We start from the raw sequence: 22,552 nt of genomic DNA, 5'->3' as shown, positions 1-22,552 counted from the left end.
TCTCTCTCTCTCTCTCTCTCTCTCTCTTTCTCTCTCTCTCTCTCTCTGCTCCTGTCTCCCACTTGCAATCTCTCTCTAAAATAAATAAATATATGTATTGCTGACATATTTATATTCATATTTACTAATAAATTTTGTACTTTCTCCTGGCCACCCCCCTTTTTTTTGTATTTTTACATTTTTGAGATTCTTCCCCCTCATTACATTTTTCCCTTTTTTACAATGTAAATCATACAGTTCATTTCTAGTCTTATAATGACTATCTAGTATTTTTTTTAAAACATACTTAAAGTGTGAAGTTAAGCAACACTTCTACCTCTCTTTTGAGAGAGAGCAAGAGAGCACACACACATAAATGCAAGGGAGGGGCAGAGAGAGAGGGAGAGGGAGAGGGAGAGGGAGAGGGAGAGGGAGAGGGAGAGGGAGAGGGAGAGGAAGAAAGAGAATCTTAACCAGGCTCCATACCCAGCACAGAGCCCAATGTGGGGCTTGATCTCACAACCATGAGATCATCACCTGAGCCAAAATCAAGAGTTGGACACTTAACCAATTGAGGCACCCCTACCTTCTTCCTCTTTGAATGTTTCAAATGAATGACTGTCCCTCCCATGTCAATTTATATGCCATTGCTGTCCTGAATTTTAGTTTTATCTTGGAGAATTCTCAGCCATTATCTCCTTGAATATTGCCTCTGTTACAGTTTCTCCATTATCTCCTTCTAGAACAATGGTTAGGCCCATGTTGGATCTTCTCATGCTACTTACCATGGCCCTCAAACTTTCATTTGTTTTCCAATTTTCCTCTATGTACTACATTCTGAGTATTTTCCTCTCACCTATATTCATTAATTAATTTTCTCTTTGGTTGTGCCTAATCTTTAATCTGCCCAGATTTTCCCACTCTACCCAGAGCCAAGAACAAATCCAGCACTTATTCCCAGTAATCACTAATGTATGGAAGGATTTATTTCCTGATCACTTATTAAGGATATCACCACTAGTGTGTCCAGCTCTTATAAGGTGCATTGAACCTCCCTCCCTCCTTAGATGCCATATTTTGTCCCTATTCCTTCATAAATAATCCTGTAAAATACAGGCCCTAAGCCACCAAGATCAGCAGGTAATATCAATTCCAGTGCACAACTACACCAGGTGGCTCACACTTTCCTGTTATTTCTGAGTTCTGAGAAATTCCCTTCCTTTCCCACTATCTCAGACATGTACTGAAAAGTAGTTTTTGTTAATATTCCATGTAATATTTTAAGGTATGCTGTTATAGGAAGAGTTTTTCTGGACATTTAGTTTGCCACATCTAGAAGTAGAAAGCTGCTGATTTTTACTGATCTTGGATCCCTTATGATATCTTACAGAACTCTATTTTTCAAATAATTTTCTGATTGTTTCTTGTGAATTTCTAGATAAACAAACATACCACATGGAATTAAGAACAATTCTGCCTTTTCCTTTCCACTATTAATAACCCTTACTTCTTTTTCTTGTTTTAGTGGATCAGTTAAAACCTGCAGTAGCAATGGCACTGCACTTAAAAAGATCATACCAAGAATAAAATAGGACAATATGGGTGTCATCTATTTACTTAATTGTCCATTTGAAATAGATGACCTAAGTAGTTTGAGCCTGTTCAAAACAGAACTTTAAGTTCAAACTGGAACTGGAAATGTAAACTAGATGTTATGGACTGAATGTTGTGTTCCCACCAAAATTCATATGCTGAAATCCTAACCCCCAATGTGATGGTATTAGGAGGGGGATTAGGTCATGAGGTAGAGCTCTCATGAATGGGCCTAGTACCCTTATATCTTTTATAAGGGTAAAAGGGCTCTCTTGCCCTGTCTGCCATGAGAGGAAACAAATGGCAAGACTGCTGTCTACCAACTAGTAAGCAGGTCTTCACCAAATGTCAAAGCTGCTGGCACCTTGATTTTGGACTTCCCAGCCTCCAAAACTGTGAGAAACAAATGTCTGTAGTTTAAGCCACCCAGTCTATGGTATTTTTGTCACAGCAACCTGAACAAACTAAGACACTGGGACGGTCCAAAGCCTTTTCACAAAATTGGAAACCAAAATCTCTAACACTATATAAGAATAATCTTTAATCTTAATCTACTTCATCAGTATGCTAAATCCCCATCCAGAGAAAATGTATAGCTTAAATACTTCTTGTAGTTTGGTGAATAATAAATTGTAAACTGAAAGCAGCAATGTAAGCAGATTCATCATCATGTTAAATGCATTTCTTCAGAATTTAACAGGGAAAAATGTACACTGAGAGTCCTAAATATTACAACATACACATTAAAAAGAAAGTTAGAAGCACAGTCTTCTTTATCTTCTCCTGTATATTAGTAAACAAAATTAATACCACTTAGTAAACAAAATTAACACCACCTAAAAGCATTTTACTTTAATTAATAAAATCCTCAGATTTGAATGATGGCATAGGCTGAAACCATACTTTTAAATTAGTGGAGATGGCACAAAAACAGACACATAGACCAATGGAATAGAATAGAAACCCCAGAACTAGACCCACAAACGTATGGCCAACTCATCTTTGACAAAGCAGGAAAGAACATCCAATGGAAAAAAGACAGCCTCTTTAACAAATGGTGCTGGGAGAACTGGACAGCAACATGCAGAAGGTTGAAACTAGACCACTTTCTCACACCATTCACAAAAATAAACTCAAAATGGATAAAGGACCTAAATGTGAGACAGGAAACCATCAAAACCTTAGAGGAGAAAGCAGGAAAAGACCTCTCTGACCTCAGCCGTAGCAATCTCTTACTCGACACATCCCCAAAGGCAAGGGAATTAAAAGCAAAAGTGAATTACTGGGACCTTATGAAGATAAAAAGCTTCTGCACAGCAAAGGAAACAACCAACAAAACTAAAAGGCAACCAACGGAATGGGAAAAGATATTCGCAAATGACCTATCGGACAAAGGGCTAGTATCCAAAATCTATAAAGAGCTCACCAAACTCCACACCCGAAAAACAAATAACCCAGTGAAGAAATGGGCAGAAAACATGAATAGACACTTCTCTAAAGAAGACATCCGGATGGCCAACAGGCACATGAAAAGATGTTCAATGTCACTCCTTATCAGGGAAATACAAATCAAAACCACACTCAGGTATCACCTCACGCCAGTCAGAGTGGCCAAAATGAACAAATCAGGAGACTATAGATGCTGGAGAGGATGTGGAGAAACGGGAACCCTCTTGCACTGTTGGTGGGAATGCAAATTGGTGCAGCCGCTCTGGAAAGCAGTGTGGAGGTTCCTCAGAAAATTAAAAATAGACCTACCCTATGACCCAGCAATAGCACTGCTAGGAATTTATCCAAGGGATACAGGAGTACTGATGCATAGGGCCACTTGTACCCCAATGTTCATAGCAGCACTCTCAACAATAGCCAAATTATGGAAAGAGCCTAAATGTCCATCCACTGATGAATGGATAAAGAAATTGTGGTTTATATACACAATGGAATATTACGTGGCAATGAGAAAAAATGAAATAGGGCCTTTTGTAGCAACGTGGATGGAACTGGAGAGTGTGATGCTAAGTGAAATAAGCCATACAGAGAAAGACAGATACCATATGGTTACACTCTTATGTGGATCTTGAGAAACTTAACAGGAACCCATGGGGGAGGGGAAGGAAAAAAAAAAAAAAGAGGTTAGAGTGGGAGAGAGCCAAAGCATAAGAGACTGTTAAAAACTGAGAACAAACTGAGGGTTGATGGGGGGTGGGAGGGAGGAGAGGGTGGGTGATGGGTATTGAGGAGGGCACCTTTTGGGATGAGCACTGGGTGTTGTATGGAAACCAATTTGTCAATAAATTTCATATAAAAAAAAATAAATAAATTAGTGGAGAAAGACTCTGAACAACAACTCATGATTACGGGTACAAATTAGTATATGTGCTAATTTTTAAATGTGCTTTTTATTTTTAAAAATGTGTACAGCAATTCCTACACATAAACTTAACAGAAAACCTAACAAAATACTATTGGTTGAAAGTTTATAGAGAAATTTTGGAATCTACTGTCCTGTAACAGCTTTTTGAAGAGACCACCATTAGCTGAAGCTATCATGACACAGATCATTATTTCATACTTCCTCATATCTTCATGAAAGCTCATACATTGAAGCATAAAAGATTCTTACTCTAAGTCAAACCATTTCAATTGCCATAATGCCATTCATGACACTATGCCACATCCTCCTTGCTCAATTACAACAAAGTTCTATCATTTCTAACAGGTATGAATTTAATTAATGGACTGTATGTTACCAGTGGATTTCGAACAGAGTTGGGAACTACTTTTATATTATAAATTAATTGTCAAGCTAGAAAAGACACTGTGACCAGGTCAAACTGAAGAGCTAGGTATAAAGGAAATAGGCATAAGAAAGACTGCTTTAAATCTTTCTGTTATAGTTGAAATTGTTAAATGTTCCAAGGATAACGCTCATCTAGAATCAGATTTTCTTTTTGTAGGGATCCCACCGTTCTTGAATCAGCTAAGTGGTAGACATTCCCATTTACTTGGTATTAGCAATAAAGCTGAAAAATCTCTGTAACTTCTACTCCCTGGCTCCAAAAATTAAGAGTTTTAAATGCATCTGAACACCAAGGTTCAGGAATGTATGCCTAAAAAAATTATAACCTAAAGTCATATAATAGAGACATTAAATCCATTTTTTAAAATGAGGACAGAGAATAACTTTAAAGAATATTTAAACATGCAGTAAATAAACAAAACCATTTTATAAAAACAAGCTTTTATCCACATATTCATGACAAGACATTCAAAGACAAGAACCTTCAGAAAGGAAAAGAAAACCCAGGACAAAGTTTACAAAGTCACTGTCTCATCACCCACTTTCCTATTCCTTCTTTTGTTTCTAAAACCAAGATCCTTTCTTATGAGAAATCAGATGCAACAAAGAGGTTGCATCCACTGCTATTCTTTCAAGGAGAACTTCAAGTGGCTAGATAAGACAAAGTAGTTCCACCAAGTTAGTACCCAGGAAAAGTTTATAATACCCTACTTGTTTACCTGGAAGAAAGAAGGATTTAGAGAGAAGGTGAGTAAAGATAGGAGAATGGAACCTATCAAAACCCAAATGCCAACTTGGACAACCTAAGGCAATATAATAATACTGTTATCTAGAAGTGAAAAGGAAAGGGATCTAGACCACAAGAAGGGAGCAGAAAGACTATTAAAAATTCTTCTTTGCTTTTATAATTTTACATTTATCACTCTTTAATATTTAAATTTCAGTTATCTTCAGCATATTTTCCCTTTTTGTACCACCTTGGAAACTCACTCTCTCGTCCCACGTATCCACCCATCTCAAAGTTGAAAGCCATTCAAGTATCTTTCTTAAAAATCCAACCTCTTTCCCAAGTAAAGACACTGCCCCTTTCTTTTCCAACTCATTCCTCCTTCCTTAACCAAAACTCTCATTTTCTCATGTGGGTGGTTTCCATTAGGAAAGGAACCTGAAACAAGTAAACCACACTGACAGCTTAAGCTTTGTAGAAGATACAAGTGTTTTTAAATGGAATCTGCTCAGTAGGATATAAGTGGGAGACTGTATATAAGGGATATTTCAGAGCAGGGGTGAAACCTCAGATTCTTGTCTACTGTGGGGCTAAAATTTTCTTCACTTAGTTAATCACTCAGCAAATACTTACTGAAGTAAGTATAGAGATAAACTTGGCATCCTACCTCTGAAACCTTGCTAACTTATATTGTAGAATTTAACAGGAAAAAATGAAAGGAAGGCTAGAGGAAAAAATAGGTGATAATGAAACTTTGGGTAAGGATAATAAATACTTGATTTATATACTGTTACTCCCACAACCCATATACCACCATTCCTGGCCTCCAATCACTTTAGAACTGCCTTGGCATAATTAAGTGATCATTAACTCATAAATGATCACATTCTTTCTTGCTGAAACTACGTACAGACTCAGAATTTCTTCCACATTATGTTCCAGATAACCAGTTGGTATTTAAAATGAAAACTATGCATGATCTCTGAGTTAAAGGAGTAGTCAGGCATCTGAGAAGGAAAACTTTAAAAAATGACAGAATAAACCACTTACATTCACTTGAGAATAGTAACACAAGATGAGTTACATTTTATGTCATGCAGTACTGCATAAGATACTTTACAGATACTGTACTTCATTGAATCCTTACAGCAATCCTAGGAGGCAAGTACTATCTCCATTTTAGTTGAGAAAAGTGGAAGTCTATCCCCAGCCTCGCCTCAGCTTATCTAAATCCCTTTCTTCTATGGCAGTCTCCAAACCAACTCTCCTTCTTCTGGTCTTCTCTAGGATCTAACACTTAATAAATGTTATCTTGTATAATTATTTACCTTTTTATTGCCTCTAACCTATCTCTCCAACTAAACACCATATTCCCCTTACTTAGTATGACTGATGCTCAAAACGTATGTTTATATGATAGCCAAAACAATTTTCTAAATGGCTAAACAGTCAAAAGTAAATATACCGAAGGAAAACTGCACACCCTGTATTTGGTCATCCAGGCTTTTGTAGTGCAGTAAAACATTATTTATTAGAAGAAATTAGCCATTTATTAGCTGTGTCCTTGAATAAGTTGTTTTTATATGACATATACACTCTTCAAATGTCATACTTCATATGAAGTAGTTTAAGACCAGAAAACTAAAGTAATGTGCCCAAGGTTAAATAGCTAGCAGCAACCAAGCCGTAAGGATTTGAGACTGAACTTATCTCATTTTAAGTTCCATATTATTTTCACACACATATTCAAGAAGCAGGAGGCTTAAGATCATAGAAATACATATGAGATCAGAAGATAACACATAGCTGGAACATTAGCAAATATAGATTTTCCTTCTATTGCTTGATGACAACCAGACAAGTTCCATGAAATGGTCGAACAATGCTCCAATAAATCAAGTTATTCTGTACCTAATGTAAATTGTCCTTTAAGTCAATTACAAGTTCATAGGATTATTAACAAAGTATTACAGTTGACTATTTTTAGTTATTTTGATATAACTTTTAACTACATCCCTATAATCCCCAATCTTTCTGTTTATTAGGTAATGTTTCCAGCTTTCTTATCTAATTTATTTGTCATATAAGACTGGTCTTCCTCTATTAACCCACCTAGCCTCTTAAAATCTCAAATTCATTTTTCAGCAGCAATAGTTCACTGCAAGCACAAAGGGTTTAAGAGCTGGGATTTGAAACATACAAACAATAAATGCCCACAGTGACATAAAAGACAGTGACAAAAGAAGCGGCAAGTTAGCAAAATAGAAGTGACACACTGGGAGTAGAAAATGTTATCTTAGTCATATGACAGGGGCTTAACACAAAACTATACTTCTTATAGTAACTAAAATGCCTGTTGATATGTATGTTGTGAAGCAAAAACAGAAGTCTAAACACACACATACACACACACACACAAAAGAAGATAAAATTATGACTGCCATTATAAAAAGTCCCAGTTAAAAGATAAACAGAATATAACAGAGAAAATAAATAGATATACAACCAAAGACACAACACTGGCTTCAGTGTGGACTTTACACCAGTGTAGTTAAAAGAATTGTATAAACTTAATTTGTTGTAAGAGGAAAGGAAAAGATACAAAGCATAGAAGTGAAAAACTATTTTAAGAAGACTACTGAAAAAACTATCTACTGTAACAAAAAAAATCATGTAATAAAAAGATACAACTGTGGAATATAAATAAACAAGTTACAATAAAAACATAAAAACTATAAAAGTTAATACTTTTACAAATATGCAGGGAGTAACTCCCATAAATATTTTGTATATACAATAAAAGCCTTACTGCATTACCCATTTAGTTATACTAGAAGTTTGGGGGCTCATATGAATGGCCCATATACCAGAGTGTGTGTGTGTGTGTGTGTGTGTGTGTATAAAATATATGAATGTATATATATATATATATATGAATGTACATATATATAAGAATGTATATATATATATATAAGAATGTATATATATATATATATAAGAATGTGTATATACATATATATGTATATAAGAAATCAGAAGAAGGAAGTAATAGCAAGTAGAATCACTGATGTCTGTGATCCCCACAGTAAACTGGACACTATCCAGAGAAGTAATGAAACAACTGAAGTGTCAGACAGTTTTGTGATTTGGATTATAAGGCACCATTAAATTATTTCTAGAATAGTAAGTGCTTTAAAAATTCCATTCTGGGGAGTAATAAAAGGATCCTGGGCTGGGCTTGTCCTCAAACACAGCTAGATCAATATCAAACCATTCTGAACACCTAAGAAATTGATTTGAGGATTAACAGAACAATCTGCATAATTTGAGGAAGAGAAGAGGGCAGGTAGGTGGTGTGGAGAGGTGAAGTGCAGAGGGGAGGCAGCCTTTTAAGGACAAAAAGCACTCACCCTGAAAGCAGCTAGAGAGAAAGAATGAAAACACACACAGCGGACTGCACAAGAAAAATGTTCCCCAAAATCATTGATGTGAAAAAAGGAAAGCGTTTCAAAATGGCCAGTTTTTTTATGAACGGTGAAGTAGAGAGTCTGAAGTTTCAGAGGTTAGCGCCTGGCGGTGCTCCAACAAGGAAGCAGGGTGGAGCCCCCCAGAATAGGCAGCTCTGTCTGAGGATCCCCTGGATCAAACAGGGCGAAGCAGTTCTCCTGCTTGGAGTGCACTTCATAGAAGTGATTCGGCCTCTCCACCCTCTGGCAAAAGATCCACCCAGTGGGAGCCATCAAGAGGCCAATTCACCGGTATAGGAACAAAGACCGCTGCTGAGGGCAGCAAACACTGATACCAGCTGTGTGTTGCAATTTACCATTAACTCTAAGCTGCTGCAGCGGTGCAATCACGCAACCATTTCCTGGGACACGCCAGCACCAGCCACAGCACAGGGAGACCCTCTGCCAGGGGATCACTGAGGGTCCTAACTGCAGGGGTCTCTCAAGTGTAGGGATTTGAAACACAGCGGCACCTGAGATAAAACTCAGGAGACACACGCTGCCCTAGTAGATGGACAGCGTGGACACAGACGGGGGGAAGGAATTGACAGAAGCGAGAGACACAAAAGGGGTGACTGATCACACTTCTGTGAGGACAGATGAACTTCCTGGTCCAGGAGACCAGGAAGTGCAGCGAAGACATTTTCACAAGTAGCCTCAAACTGATCAACCCCAGTGAGCTAAAGGGCTCCACCAAGTAGAGAAGAGAGCCCTTACGCCAAGACATTCTCCCTGAGTCTTCCCAGCGCACCTCCACTAGGGCTAGTTGACCTGAAAATGAGAGCAACAGGCCCTTCACCCAGAAGACCACAAATCCCTTCCATGAGCTTAGTTTACTGACCATAGACTGCTGCAAAGTTTCAGCTACAGGGGAAAGTCCATCTAGTTTCATTTGGATTTTCTGTTTGTTTGTTCATTTTTTGTTGTTGCTTCTGTTTCTGTTGTTGTTCATTTTCTTTTCTTTTGTTTCTTGGATACAGATAAAGCAAAAAATTTTTTTTAATTTTTAATTTTTTTTCTCTTCTCTCTTTTCTATCAAGCTTCTCTTAACAAGCAGACCAAAACATACTTAGGATCTAGCTTCCTTTATGTGATTTCTTTTAATTTTTTAATTTTTATTTCATTCTATTATAGTTGTTGTTGTTCTTTTTTCCTCCAAAATGACAAGATGGAGGAAGTCACCCCAAAAGAAAGAAGAGGAAAAATGATGGCTAGGGATTTAATCAATGCAGATACAAGTAAGATGTCTGAACTAGAATTTAAAATGATTATAAGGATACTAGTTGGGCTTAGAAAAGGCATAGAAAGCATCAGAGAATCCCTTTCTACAGACATAATAGAACTCAAATCTAGTCAGGCCAAAATTAAAAATGCTATATCTGAGATGCAAACCCAAAAGGAGGCCATAAAAATGAGGATGGACAGGGCAGAGGAGTGCATTAGCAATACAGAAGATAAAACTATGGAAAATAATGAAGCTGAAGAGAAAAACAAAAGTCAGGGATCACAAAAGCAGACTTAAGAAACTCAGCCATTTGTTAAAACATAATAACATTCATATCATAGGAGTCCCAGAAGATGAATAGAGAGAAAAAGGGGCAGAAGGTTTATGTGAGCAAATTATACCTGAAAACTTTCCTAATCTGGGGAAGGACACTGACATCAAAATCCAAGAATCACAGAGAACTCCCATTAGATTCAACAAAAACCAACCTATAGCAAGGCATATCATAGTCAAATTCACAAAATCCACAGAAAAGGAAAGAATCCTAAAGGAGCAAGGGAAGACAGACCAGTTCACAGCAAATCTGTCCACAGAAACTTGGCAGGCAAGAAAGGACTAGCAAGATAAATTCAATGTGCTGAATGGGAAAAATATACAGCCAAGAATACTCTATCCAGTAAGGCTGTCATTCAAAATAGAAGAAGAGACAGTTTCCCAAACAAAAACTAAGAAGGGAGTTCATGACCACTAAACCAGCCCTGCAAGAAATTTTAAGGGGGACTCTTTGAATGTAGGAACAAAAAAAAACCAAACAAACAAAAAGCAACGAAGACTAGAAAGAACCAGAGAACATCACCAGAAACACCAACTCTAAAGGTAACACAAGGGCACTAAATTCATACCTTTCAATAATCATTCTCAATGTAAATGGACTAAATGCTCCAATCAAAACACACAGGAATTCAGAATGGATAAAAAAACAAAATCCATCTATATGACACCTGCAGATTTAAAGTGAGGGGATGGAGAACCATCTACCATAATGGAAGTCAAAAGAAAGCCAGAACAGCCATACTTATTATCAGACAAACTAGATTTTGAAACAAAGACTGTAACAAAAGATGAAGAAGAGCATTATATCTTAATTAAGGGGGCCTATCCACCAACAAGATCTAACAATGGTAATATTTATGCCCCCAAATTGGAAGCGAGCACCCAAATATAAATCAATTAATCACAAACATAGAGAAACTCACTGATACTAATATAATAATAGTAGGGGACTTTACCACCCCACTTACTGCAATGGACAAACCATCTGAGCAGAAAATCAACAAGGAAACAATGGCTTAAATGACTCACTGGACCAGATGGACTTAACAGATATATTCAAAACATTTCATCCCAAAGCAGCAGAGTACACATTCTTTTCGAGTGTACATAGAATATTCTCCAGAAGAGATCACCTACTGGGTCACAAATTAGCCCTGAACAAGTAGGAAAAGGTCGAGATCAAACCATGCATATTTTCAGGTCGCAATGCTATGAAACTTGAAGTCAACAAAGAGAAAAAATTTGGAAAGCCCTCAAATAGGTGGAGGTTAAAGAACATCCTGCTAAAGAATGAATGAGTTAACCAGGAAATTAAAGAAGAAATTTTAAAAAATACATGAAAGCAAATGAAAACAAAAACACAACAGTCCAAAACCCTTGGGATGCAGCAAAGGCATCCTAAGAGGGAAGTATATTGCAATTCGGGCCTATCTCAAGAAGCAAGAAAGGTCCCAAATACGCAGCCTAACCTTATACCTAAAGGAGTTAGAAAAGGAACAGCAAATAAAGCCTAAATCCAGCAGAAGAGAAATAATAAAGATTAGAGCAGAAATAAATAATATAGAAACAAAAAAACAGTAGAACAGATTAAAATAAGAGCTGGTACTTTGAAAGAATTAATAAAATTGATAACCCCCTAAAAAAAATTGATAACCCCCTAGCGAGACTTATCAAAAAGAAAAGGTAGGGGTGCCTGGGTGGCTTAGTCAGTTAAGTGTCTGAATTTGGCTCAGGTCATGATCTCATGGTCTATGGGTTTGGGCTCTGCGTCAAGCTCTGTGCTGACAGCTTAGAGCCTAGAGCCTGGAGCCTGCTTTGGATTCTGTGTCTCCCTTTCTATCTGCCTCTCCCCAGCTTGTGTTCTCTCTTTCTCTCAATAATAAATAAATAAAATTTAAAAAATTATTTTAAAAAAAGAGAAAGGACCCACACAGATAAAAATCATGAATGAAAGAGGAGAGCTCACAACTAACACTATAAAAATACAATTATAAGAGAATACTATGAAAAATTATATGCCAACAAACTGGGCAATTTGGAAGAAATGGACAAATTCCTAGAAACTCACAAACGACCAAAACTAAAATAGGAAGAAATGGAACATTTGCACAGACTCATAACCAGCAAAGAAATTAAATCAGCAATCAAAAATCTCCCAAAAAGACCCCTGGGCCAGATGGTTTCCCAAGGGAATTCTACCAGACGTTTAAAGAAGTGTTAATACCTAGTCTTCTCAAACTATTCCAAAAAATAGAAATGGCAGAAAAACTTCCAAACTCATTCTATGAAGCCAGCAGTACCTTGATTCTAAAACCAGACAAAGACCCCACTAAAAATGAGAATTACAGACCAATATCCCTGATGAATAAGGACGCAAAAATTCTGAACAAGACACTAGCAAACTGAATTCAACTATACATTAAAAGAATTATTCACCATGATCAAGTGGGATTTATTCCTGGGCTGCAGTGCTGGTTCAATATTTGTAAATCAATCAACGTGATACACCACATTAATAAAAGAAAGGATAAGAACCATATGATCCTGTCAATAGATGCAGAAACAGCATTTGACAAAATACAGTATCCACTCGATAAAAACCCTCAACAAAGTAGGGATAGATGGAACAAACCTCAACATCATAAAGGTCATATACAAAAGACCCACAGCTAATATCATCCTCAGTGGGGAAAAACAGAGCATTTCCCCTATGGTCAAGAATAAGACAAGGATGTCTACCCTCACCATTACTATTCAACATAGTGCTGGAAGTCTTAGCCTCAGCAGTCAGACAACAAAAGAAAAAAACGGCATCCAAATTAGCAAAGAAGTCAAACTTTTACTATTTTTAGATGACATGATACTCTGCAGAAAACCCAAAAGACTCCACCAAAAAAGTGCTAGAATAAAGGAATTCAGCAAAGTTGCAGGATATAAAATCAAAGTGCAGAAATCTGTTGCATTTCTATATACCAATAATAAAGAAGCAGAAAAAGAAATCAAGGAATCAATCTCATTTGAAATTTCACCAAAAATAGTAAGATACCTAGTAATAAACATAACTAAAGAGGTAAAAGATCTGTACTCTGAAAACTACAGAACACTTATGAAAGAAACTTTAGAGGACAAGACACAAAGAAACATTAAAGCATTCCATGCTCATGGATTGGAAGAATAAACATTGTGAAAATATCTATACTACTCAAAGCAATCTACACACTTAATGCAATCCCTATCAAAATACCACCAACATTTTTTGCAGAGCTGGAAAAAATAATCCTAAAATTTGTATGGAACCACAAAAAGAAAAACCTGGATATCCAAAGCAATTCTGAAAAAGAAAAACAAAACTGGAGACATCACGATTCAGAATTTCAAGGTAAATTACAAAGCTGTAGGCATCAAGACAGTATGATACTGGCATAAAAAATAGACACATAGATCAATGAAACAATGGAAAATCCAGAAATGGACCCACATACACACACACACACACACACACACACACACACACACACACAATCTTCGACAAAGCAAAAAAGAATATCCAATGGAAAAAAGACAGTCTCTTTAACAAATAGTATTGGGGAAACTGGACAGCTACATGCAGAAGAATGAAACTGGACCACCTTCTTACACCATACACAAAAGAAATTCAAAATGGATGAAAGGCCATAGCAACTTCTTAGTAGACACATCACCAAAGGTAAGGGAAACAAAAAAAAAAAAACCATGAACTATTGGGACTTCAGCAAGACAAAAAGCTTCAGCAGAGTAGACAATCAACAAAACTAAGAGTCAGCCTACAGAGTGGGAGAAGATATTTGTGATGACATATCTGATAAAGGGTTACTATCCAAAATCTATGAAGAACTTATTAAACTCAATACCCAAAAAACAAAACCCAGTTAAGAAACAGGCAGAAGACATGAACAGACATTTTTCCAAAGAAGACATCCAGATAGTTAAGAGACATATCACATCACATCATCAGGGGAATACAAATCAAAACCACAAAGAGATACTACCTCACACCTGTCAGAATAGCTAAAATTAACAACACAAGAAACAATAGATGTTGGTGAGGATGCAGAGAAAAGGAAAAGTTCTTGCACTGTTGGTGGGGATGCAAACTTGTGCAGCCACTCTGGAGAACAGTATAGAGGTTCCTCAAGAAACTAAAAATAGAATCCCAATTGGACCATTAGGTATTTATCCAAAGGATACAAAATACAGATTCAGAGGGGTAAACACACCCCAGTGTTTATAGCAGCATTATCAATAAGAGCCAGACTGTGGAGAGAACCCAAATGTCCATTGACTGATGAATAAAGATGTGGTATACATATATATGTGTGTATACACACACATACACACACACACACACACACACACACACACACACAATGGAATATTACTCAGAGACCAAAAAGAATGAAATCTTGCCATTTGCAATGACGTGGATGGAGCTAGAATGTATTATGCTAAGCAAAATAAGTCAATAAGAGAAAGACAAATATCATATGATATCACTCATATGTCGAATTTAAGAAATAGAATAGATGAACGTATGGGAAGTGGGGGAGAGAAGAGAGGGAAACAAAGTTCAAGAGACTCTTAATGATAGAGAACAAACTGTTAGTTAACAGAGGGAGCTAGGGGAGAGATGGACTAGATGAGTGATGGATATTAAAGAGGATACTTGTGGTGAGCACTGGGTGTTATATGTAAGTGATGAATCACTGAATTCTACTCCTGAAACCAATATTGCACTGTATGTTAACTAAAATTTAAATTAAAAAATAAATTAAATATATAAATAGTATTTTAATTTCATTCTGTGTCATTTAGGATTAAAGGTAACTTATATAATAGCTGTAACTATAAGAAATTATAATTCTATAAAGATGAATTTTATTTTCAATGATCAAACACTAATCACTTATGAGAAATCTATCCATTCATGCACAAATTCAACTATTTACTGAGCACCTACTATCTACTTAATATACAGTATCAATCAAACATTTCAAATTAAAATTGCAAAGCTAACATGTCAGATTCTCTAGTATATTTGATTCTCTTAAAAATTTCAAGCACCTTTAAAAACAATACACACATATATTATTACAATGATTATAAAACTTTTTCCTAAACAATATAAAAATGTTAATAGAACTGTATCATAAGTAAAGATAGCATGTTTCCCAAGATATGGTTTAGGGATACTGATTTTCAGAGAGTCAAGAAAGGATCACAGGACTTAGGGGCGCCTTCCAGGAGAGTTGTATGTAAATTTCTTCTTGTATTACTAGAAATTTTCAAGCTCATAACTCTTCTTACACCCCAATATATCATACATTCCTTCCATATTTTAGGCAACCTCCTAATACAACATTTAACTGTTTGTTTTATAAAAATAAACTCAAAATGGATAAGGGACCCAAATGTAAGACAGGAAACCATCGAAATCCTAGGGGAGAAAACAGGCAGCAATCTCTTTGATCTCAGCCACAGCAACTTCTTACTCAACATGTCTCCAGAGGCAAGGGAAACAAAAGCAAAAATGAACTATTGGGACTTCATCAAGATAAAAAGCTGCTGCACAGCAAAGGAAACAATCAACAAAACTAAAACACAACTGACAGAATGGGAGAAGATATTTGCAAATGGCATATCCAATAACAGGTTAGTATCCAAAATCTATAATGAACTTAGCAAACTGGGTGGGGAAGAGGGGGAAATGGGCGATGGGCATTGAGGAGGGCACTTGTTGGGATGAGCACTGGGTGTTGGACGTAAGCAAGGAACCATGGGAATCTACTCCAAAAACCAAGAACACATTTTACACACTGTATGTTAGCCAATTTGACAATAAATTATATTTAAAAAATAAATTTAAAAAATATATATAGCTGGAAAAAAAAGAAATACCACATAAAAGCTGTGCTGTCTAGTTGACAACAGATTTACAACCTATTGGAAATAGATTCTTCTTGCCCTCTCCATTTCACACACTCATAATTCACAAATTTTGCAATGACCATGCGCCAAAGAAGTGAAGTCTCTGCATGAGTGCAAGGAAGGTACATTTTTTCCAATCAGACTACTTTTTGCCTTACACAGGCATAGGTGACCTCTGGGTAAGGCTATAACCTCTGTAGTGCTCAGCCAATGAGGAATCAGGGGAGGGGCTTGCATTCTAGGAGATAAATTGTCTGTTGTAACCACCCCGAGTGTGCCTGACACCCACTCTTACAAGAACGTTGATTAAAGCCTCATTTCACCGTGGGGAAAAAAAAAGGAACTTAGCAAACTCAACACCCAAAAAACAAATAATTCAGTAAAGAAAAGGACAAAAGACATGAATAGACACTTTTTCAAAGAACACATCCAGATGGCTAACAGACACATGAACAAATGGTCATCATTAGGGAAATACAAATCAAAACCACAATGAGATACCACCTCACACCTGTCAGAATGGCTAACATTAACAACTCAGAAAACAACAGACATTGGCAAGGATGCGGAGAAAGGGGAACACTTTTGTACTGCTGGTGGGAATGCAAAATGGTGCAGCCACTCTGGGAAACAGTATGGAGGTACCTCAAAAAATAAAAAATAGAACTACCCTATAACCCAGAAATTGCACTACTAGGTATTTATCCAAAGGATACAAAAATACTGATTCAAAGGGTCACATGCACCCCAATGTTTATAACAGCAGTATCAACAATAGCCAAAATATGGAAAGAGGCCAAATGCCCATCAACTGACGCATGGATAAAGAAGATGTGGTATATATACTCAATGGAATTATTACTCAGCGATGAAAAAGAATGAAATCTTGCCATTTGCAATGTGGATGGAACTGGAGTGTATTATGCTAAGCAGAGTAAATCAATCTGAGAAAGAGAAATATATGATTTCACTCATATGTGGAATTTAAGAAACAAAAGAGATGACCATAGGGGAAAGGAAGGAAAAATAAGATAAAAACAGGGAGGCAAACCACAAGAGACTCTTAAATACATGAACAAACTGAGGGTTGTTGGAGGGTGGTGGGTGGGGGAATGGGCTAAATTAGTGATAGGCATTAAGGAGGGCACTTGTTGGAATGAGCATTGGGTGTTATATGTAAGTAATGAATCATTAAATTCTACTTGTGAAACCATTACTACACTATATGTTAATTGGCTAGGATTTTGATAAAAATTTTTAAAATATAAATAAATAAATAAATAAATAAATAAATAAATAAATAAATAAATAATTTCCCTGTGTTTGAGCCATAAAAAATAAAAAATTTGAAAATTAAAAATAGTAATTGCCTGCTTTAAGCTGGTTATATTCTGTACATTATACTCAAATGCAACTAATCTCTTTATTGACTGAATGGATTCTGCTTTTTCCTCTTATCTTTCTCATCTGACTCAATGCCACAATGCTGCATTCTTTTTATTGACAGGAAAAGATGCAACAAGAAATTAGTTTGTAATTTACTGCTTTACTTTTACAAAATGATAACCAACCATTAGGTATGATATAAATCATGGCTATAAAACAAAACCTGACATGCCCACCATTATTTATTACTTGACATTCATGGCTAACTACTAATACAGTCTTATTAACCATAAAACCCTAATCTTTTCAAAGGGTGATCAGATATCTTACTAAGGCCAAGAAATAATCCATCTTTCCTATGGGTAGCAATAAACTAGATAGCAAAACGGGAACATAAACATCACAATAGTCAAAGTACCAAAACTGTGAGGGCTTTTGAAAATGAGTAAGCCTAAATAAAGTTTCAGCGTGTAAATTCAAGTATCTCACATTGACTGTGGTTTGTCTATTCCATAGAGCTAAGGAACTTAGATGTTGGGGGTGGGGGGGTGGGAATCACAGACAAGTAAAAGGGAAATAAGAGATTAAAAGAATCTGATGAATCCAGCTGTTTCCTTACTTACTTCCATAACCATGGGGGTTAAGTAAGCATAACCGCAAAGAAGTAAAGAAGTGTAAAGAACTAATTCTATCCCTTTTACTCTTTCATTGCATCGCTCACCATTTTGTATTTGGTAATTAAAAACGCATTCAGTATATCACTTCAGAATAGGCCAAGAAATAATATTCAAACTTGGGCAATTTTATATAGCAGCACACTGACAAAGTGAGCCATGGCCAGAAAAATAGCTAGAATGGTCAGCATACTCAAAACTGCATTAATATGAGCAAATGCTGAAGGCTAGAAACTGTGTAGCTGAGAAAACACTTAAGGCTGCGATTATGGTGTACAAACATTTCACAGGTTATCAGAAGAAAATAGACTAGGTGGTTCTCATGAGGGCAGAACTAGTAAAAGGATGTCAAAGTTATAAAGAGGCAAATTTTTGTTCAAAATAACAACATCAAATTGACCCGTCATGAAACAGCAAAATCTCCCTCACTGGAGGTGTTTGGGCAGAAGCCAGATCACCACTTATCACACATTTGTGGACTCTATAATTTTATAATACTACAAACTGAGATTTACACACACAGCTAAAGATAAAGAGCAGCAGCCATTTTAACTCATGTTTTAAATTTGTTGATAATTAAATTTTCTCAGTCTGTTTATAACAAGAAATGCCTCTTCTCCACCAAGGTTCTTCTTAATGACTTATAGAAAGACTGACTTAAACCTAAATTTACCTATCTATGTCTATAAATAAGTTAAAAATAGAAGAGGCATGTAACATACAACTGACATATAAACACATTTTACATATAAATAATTGCACTATTATGTTTCAGAGTTGAATAAACCACTTTGACATAGATCAAGATTTTCTTCTCTTTTCCTCTGATAATTTTCTTATGCACAAATACATTGTGGGTTATGGAGTACCCAGATACTAGCCTATTACTCTGGGCAAACTATATTTTTACATTACCCTCCTTATCTATAACACAAATTTGCTGATGAATTTAATGGAATCTAGATAATGTAACATTATTTCTTCCTCACTGCTTTCATCAATTCTTCAGTGCATACCAGTGCATACACTATATACATACAGAAAGGCAAGCAGATGACAACCTGTAAGATGGATTTTTCTCTCATTTCAAATCCTAGGTTTGTGTCTTGAAACACCTCTGTTGCTGGAGAAAAAAAGGTGTGTGGGGGCAGGCAGCTACGATAACCCAGGTCCCACTCTTTGCTAATTATCTGTCATTTGCCCTTCCAGTGTGCCCTGTCCTCTCACCTGGGGATTCCTATATGGACTGCATCAAAAGCAGATCAGAAAGAGGAAGGAGAGGGAGGCCAGGGGTGTATTTCATTTCCTGGTTTTCTCTCTATGCGGTGATCTTGGGCTGGCTGGGTCCCTCCACTGAGTGTCACTGCTCCTCCCAAGGCAGACTGTCTCCTTCTAGATCTGGATATGCTTCATCCACTCACTTCTGTAGGCCTAGGGGTAGTAATTGCTCCACTGGTATTCAACAGTTATTCTATCTCATGTGCTTTCCTCATACTTCTTACACATCTTTACAAATAGTCCATCTCAAATAATCTTGATCGTGCTATATCTTTTTGTTGGAAAGTGACCCAGGAAACAGATCCTCAGAATGAGACTGAGGTTATTCTACAAACAAAGGGATAATCTCTATACTGGAAAGACATGGGACCACTGGAAATGCATTTCACATTATCAAGGTTCATGAATATACAAATTAGATGAAGAACATGGCTGCAAGGTCCAGTAATGTGGTAGTTAATTTTGTCAATTTGACTGGGCCATGAGGTACCTAGATAACTGATTTAACATTATTCTGGGTATTCTTGTGAGGGTCTTTCTGGATGAGATTAACATTTGAAGCAAGACTGCATAAAGCAGACTATCCTCCCTGAAATGGGTAGGCCCCATCCAATCCACTGAAGGCCAGAATAGAACAAAAAGGCAGAATAAGGCACAATTTGTTCACTCTGCCAGTCTTCAAGCTGAGACGTCAGTCCTCCACTGCCTTCAAACTCAGAATGTAATTTATACCATTGGCTCTCCTGGTTTTCAAAGCCTTTGGATTCAGAGTAGAACTATACAAATAGCTCTCCTGAGTCTCCAGCTTGCTGAGTGCAGGTCTTGGGACTTCTCAGTCTCCTTAACCATGTAAGCTAATTCCTTACATCTATCTATACCTCCTATTGGTTCTGGTTTTCCGAAGAACCCAGATTAATACAGCTGGCTACGGCTACTTAATTGCTATGAAAACAAAAGTGGTTGTAAAGATGGTAGACCCATCTGAATTTTTAACTACTTTATTTGTAAAGCAATCACTTCTACATCATTTTTTTAAAGGAAAGGGAAAAAAATGAGGCCAATAATTTCATGAAATCCATAATAAGAATTACTAAGCCAGAAACTAAGACTTCTAACTTCTGGTTGAAGACCTTCCATTAAATCAGCAGTTCTCCAAGTATGGTCACTGGTCCTCTGGGGATCCCCAAGAAAGAACCCTTCAGATGATCCAAGAAGGTAAAACTATTTTCATAATAATACTATTATTGGCTTTTAACTGAGTTGACTTTTGCACTGGTGGTCCAAAAACAATAGTAGGTAAACTGCCAGCACCTTGGTACAAATCAAGGCAATGACACCAAACCGTATTTTAAAGTCATCATTTTTACCACCAAGCACAGAAATAAAAATAAATGCAAATTTCACTGAAGAATGTCCTGGATGAAATAACGGCAATTATTTAATGTATTAAATCCTAACCCTAGAGTTCATGGCATTTTTAGAATTCTGTAGGATGAAACAAGAGGTACACAAAACGCACCTCTGCTGTACGCTGCATTAGGAAGGCTGTTACAATGGTTGCCTCAAGGGAGTGCACCTGTGCAACTGAGCTGTAAGCTAAACGACATGTATGCTTTCATAGAACACCATTTTTACCTGAAAGACAAACAGACAAATGATGGCGCTTCAGATTTGGATGTTTAGCATATAAAATAAAGTGAGTCTGTCACTTCAAATAACACAACTGACAATATTTTTCTCTATGACTAACTGAAAGCTTTCAAGTAAAATTAGAATTTTTGAAAAACCTGTATATGGTCACCATGAGTTTTACAACTTCCTGATACCTAAAGAACTGTCTATTAAGACCATAATAATACATTATTAGTAATGGATTTTTTTATATTATATAATGAAATGTGTAAACATTTAGAAGACCAGCATAAATCAATGAACTAACATCTCTAAATGACAACACATGTTATAAAATCCAACTCAAAGCCTAAGATAGACCAAAGATTTAAATATAACAGACTACGAAAAGTTCACTGATAGCCTCAGATTCCATAGTGTAACTAATCTCTAAGAAGCCAACACTTGTCAAAATTGTGGTGTAGTGTCAAAGAAACAAATCCATTACTTTTTGAAATAACTATTAAAATATCCTTCCTTTCTCCACTACATGTCCATATGAGGCTGGATTTTCCTCATTTACTTCAGCCAAAACAACATATCACAACAGAGTGAATGCTAAAGTAGATATGAAAATCTAGCAGTCTTCTATCAGGTCAGACGTTAAAATAATTTACAAAAATGTAAAACAATACCACCAATCTCACTAATTTTTTACTTCAGGAAATAGTTATTTCGGTTAAAATGTTATTTATATTAACAAGTTTACAAGTTTGTAATTTTTAATGAATTAACAAATGTTTTTTTAATTTCTCAGCTTTAATTTCTATCTTGCTAAATATTGATAAATATAACCTACATTTGTGATCCTCAGTATTTTTTAAGAGCATAAGAGGCTCCAGAGACCGAAAAAGTTTTGAGCACTACTACACTATATTAAGCTATAATGGAACACTCAGAAGTTGAAGATGAGTAGAATGAGAAAATTTACAATCTAAACTAGGAACCCTGAAAACATACAGATTTGTGAGAAAAAGTCCCACTCCCTACCTCAGGTCAAACATGGAATTAGATGGTAGACAGTTGTGGTTTGTTTTGGAGGAAGGAAATAAATAAGAGTATGATCCAACTGCAGGAAACCTACAGATTCTCCAGAGAACCTTCAAATGTCCACAGTCCCCAGTTACTGCTACCATTTCTAGTCTCTGTTTGAGATTAAAAAGAAACAGAAGTCAGTAGAGAGGAAGGCGGAAGGTTACAGAGAAGACAAGACAAACCTCAGGCAGTAAAGGTAAAGGACTATTTTGGGGTGCAAGTAGTAGAAGGTGGTAGATTATACTGTGATTTATAAATAAAACATCACACATACATATTTTGTTCATGACAGATGGAATATATCACCCATAGTTTGAATGTTCATTTTTTGTTTAATATCAAAATTTAAAAGATAAACATCTCTCTTTAAAAACAAATGAC

At 36.3% G+C, this 22,552-nt stretch overlaps 1 protein-coding gene across 2 annotated transcripts in view; it reads right to left on the bottom strand.

The window, feature by feature from the left end:
* The window catches only part of NUBPL (nucleotide binding protein like), a 222,123-nt gene that overhangs the window by 144,389 nt on the left and 55,182 nt on the right, over nt 1-22,552 (bottom strand). The window contains exon 1 of one of the 2 annotated variants that reach the window (XM_045059768.1): nt 20,985-21,088. The exons of the other annotated variant lie outside the window; for it this stretch is intronic. The gene's annotated coding sequence lies outside the window, so the exon portion shown is untranslated. Of the gene's footprint in view, nt 1-20,984; nt 21,089-22,552 lie in introns of those variants that run through there. 2 annotated transcript variants of the gene reach the window in all.

The sequence above is a fragment of the Felis catus genome, chromosome B3 (genome assembly GCF_018350175.1).
Source record: "Felis catus isolate Fca126 chromosome B3, F.catus_Fca126_mat1.0, whole genome shotgun sequence".
NCBI classification, from domain to species: Eukaryota; Metazoa; Chordata; class Mammalia; order Carnivora; family Felidae; genus Felis; species Felis catus.
Note: the sequence above shows the minus strand (reverse complement) of the source record. Positions and strands in the feature narration are given on the sequence as shown.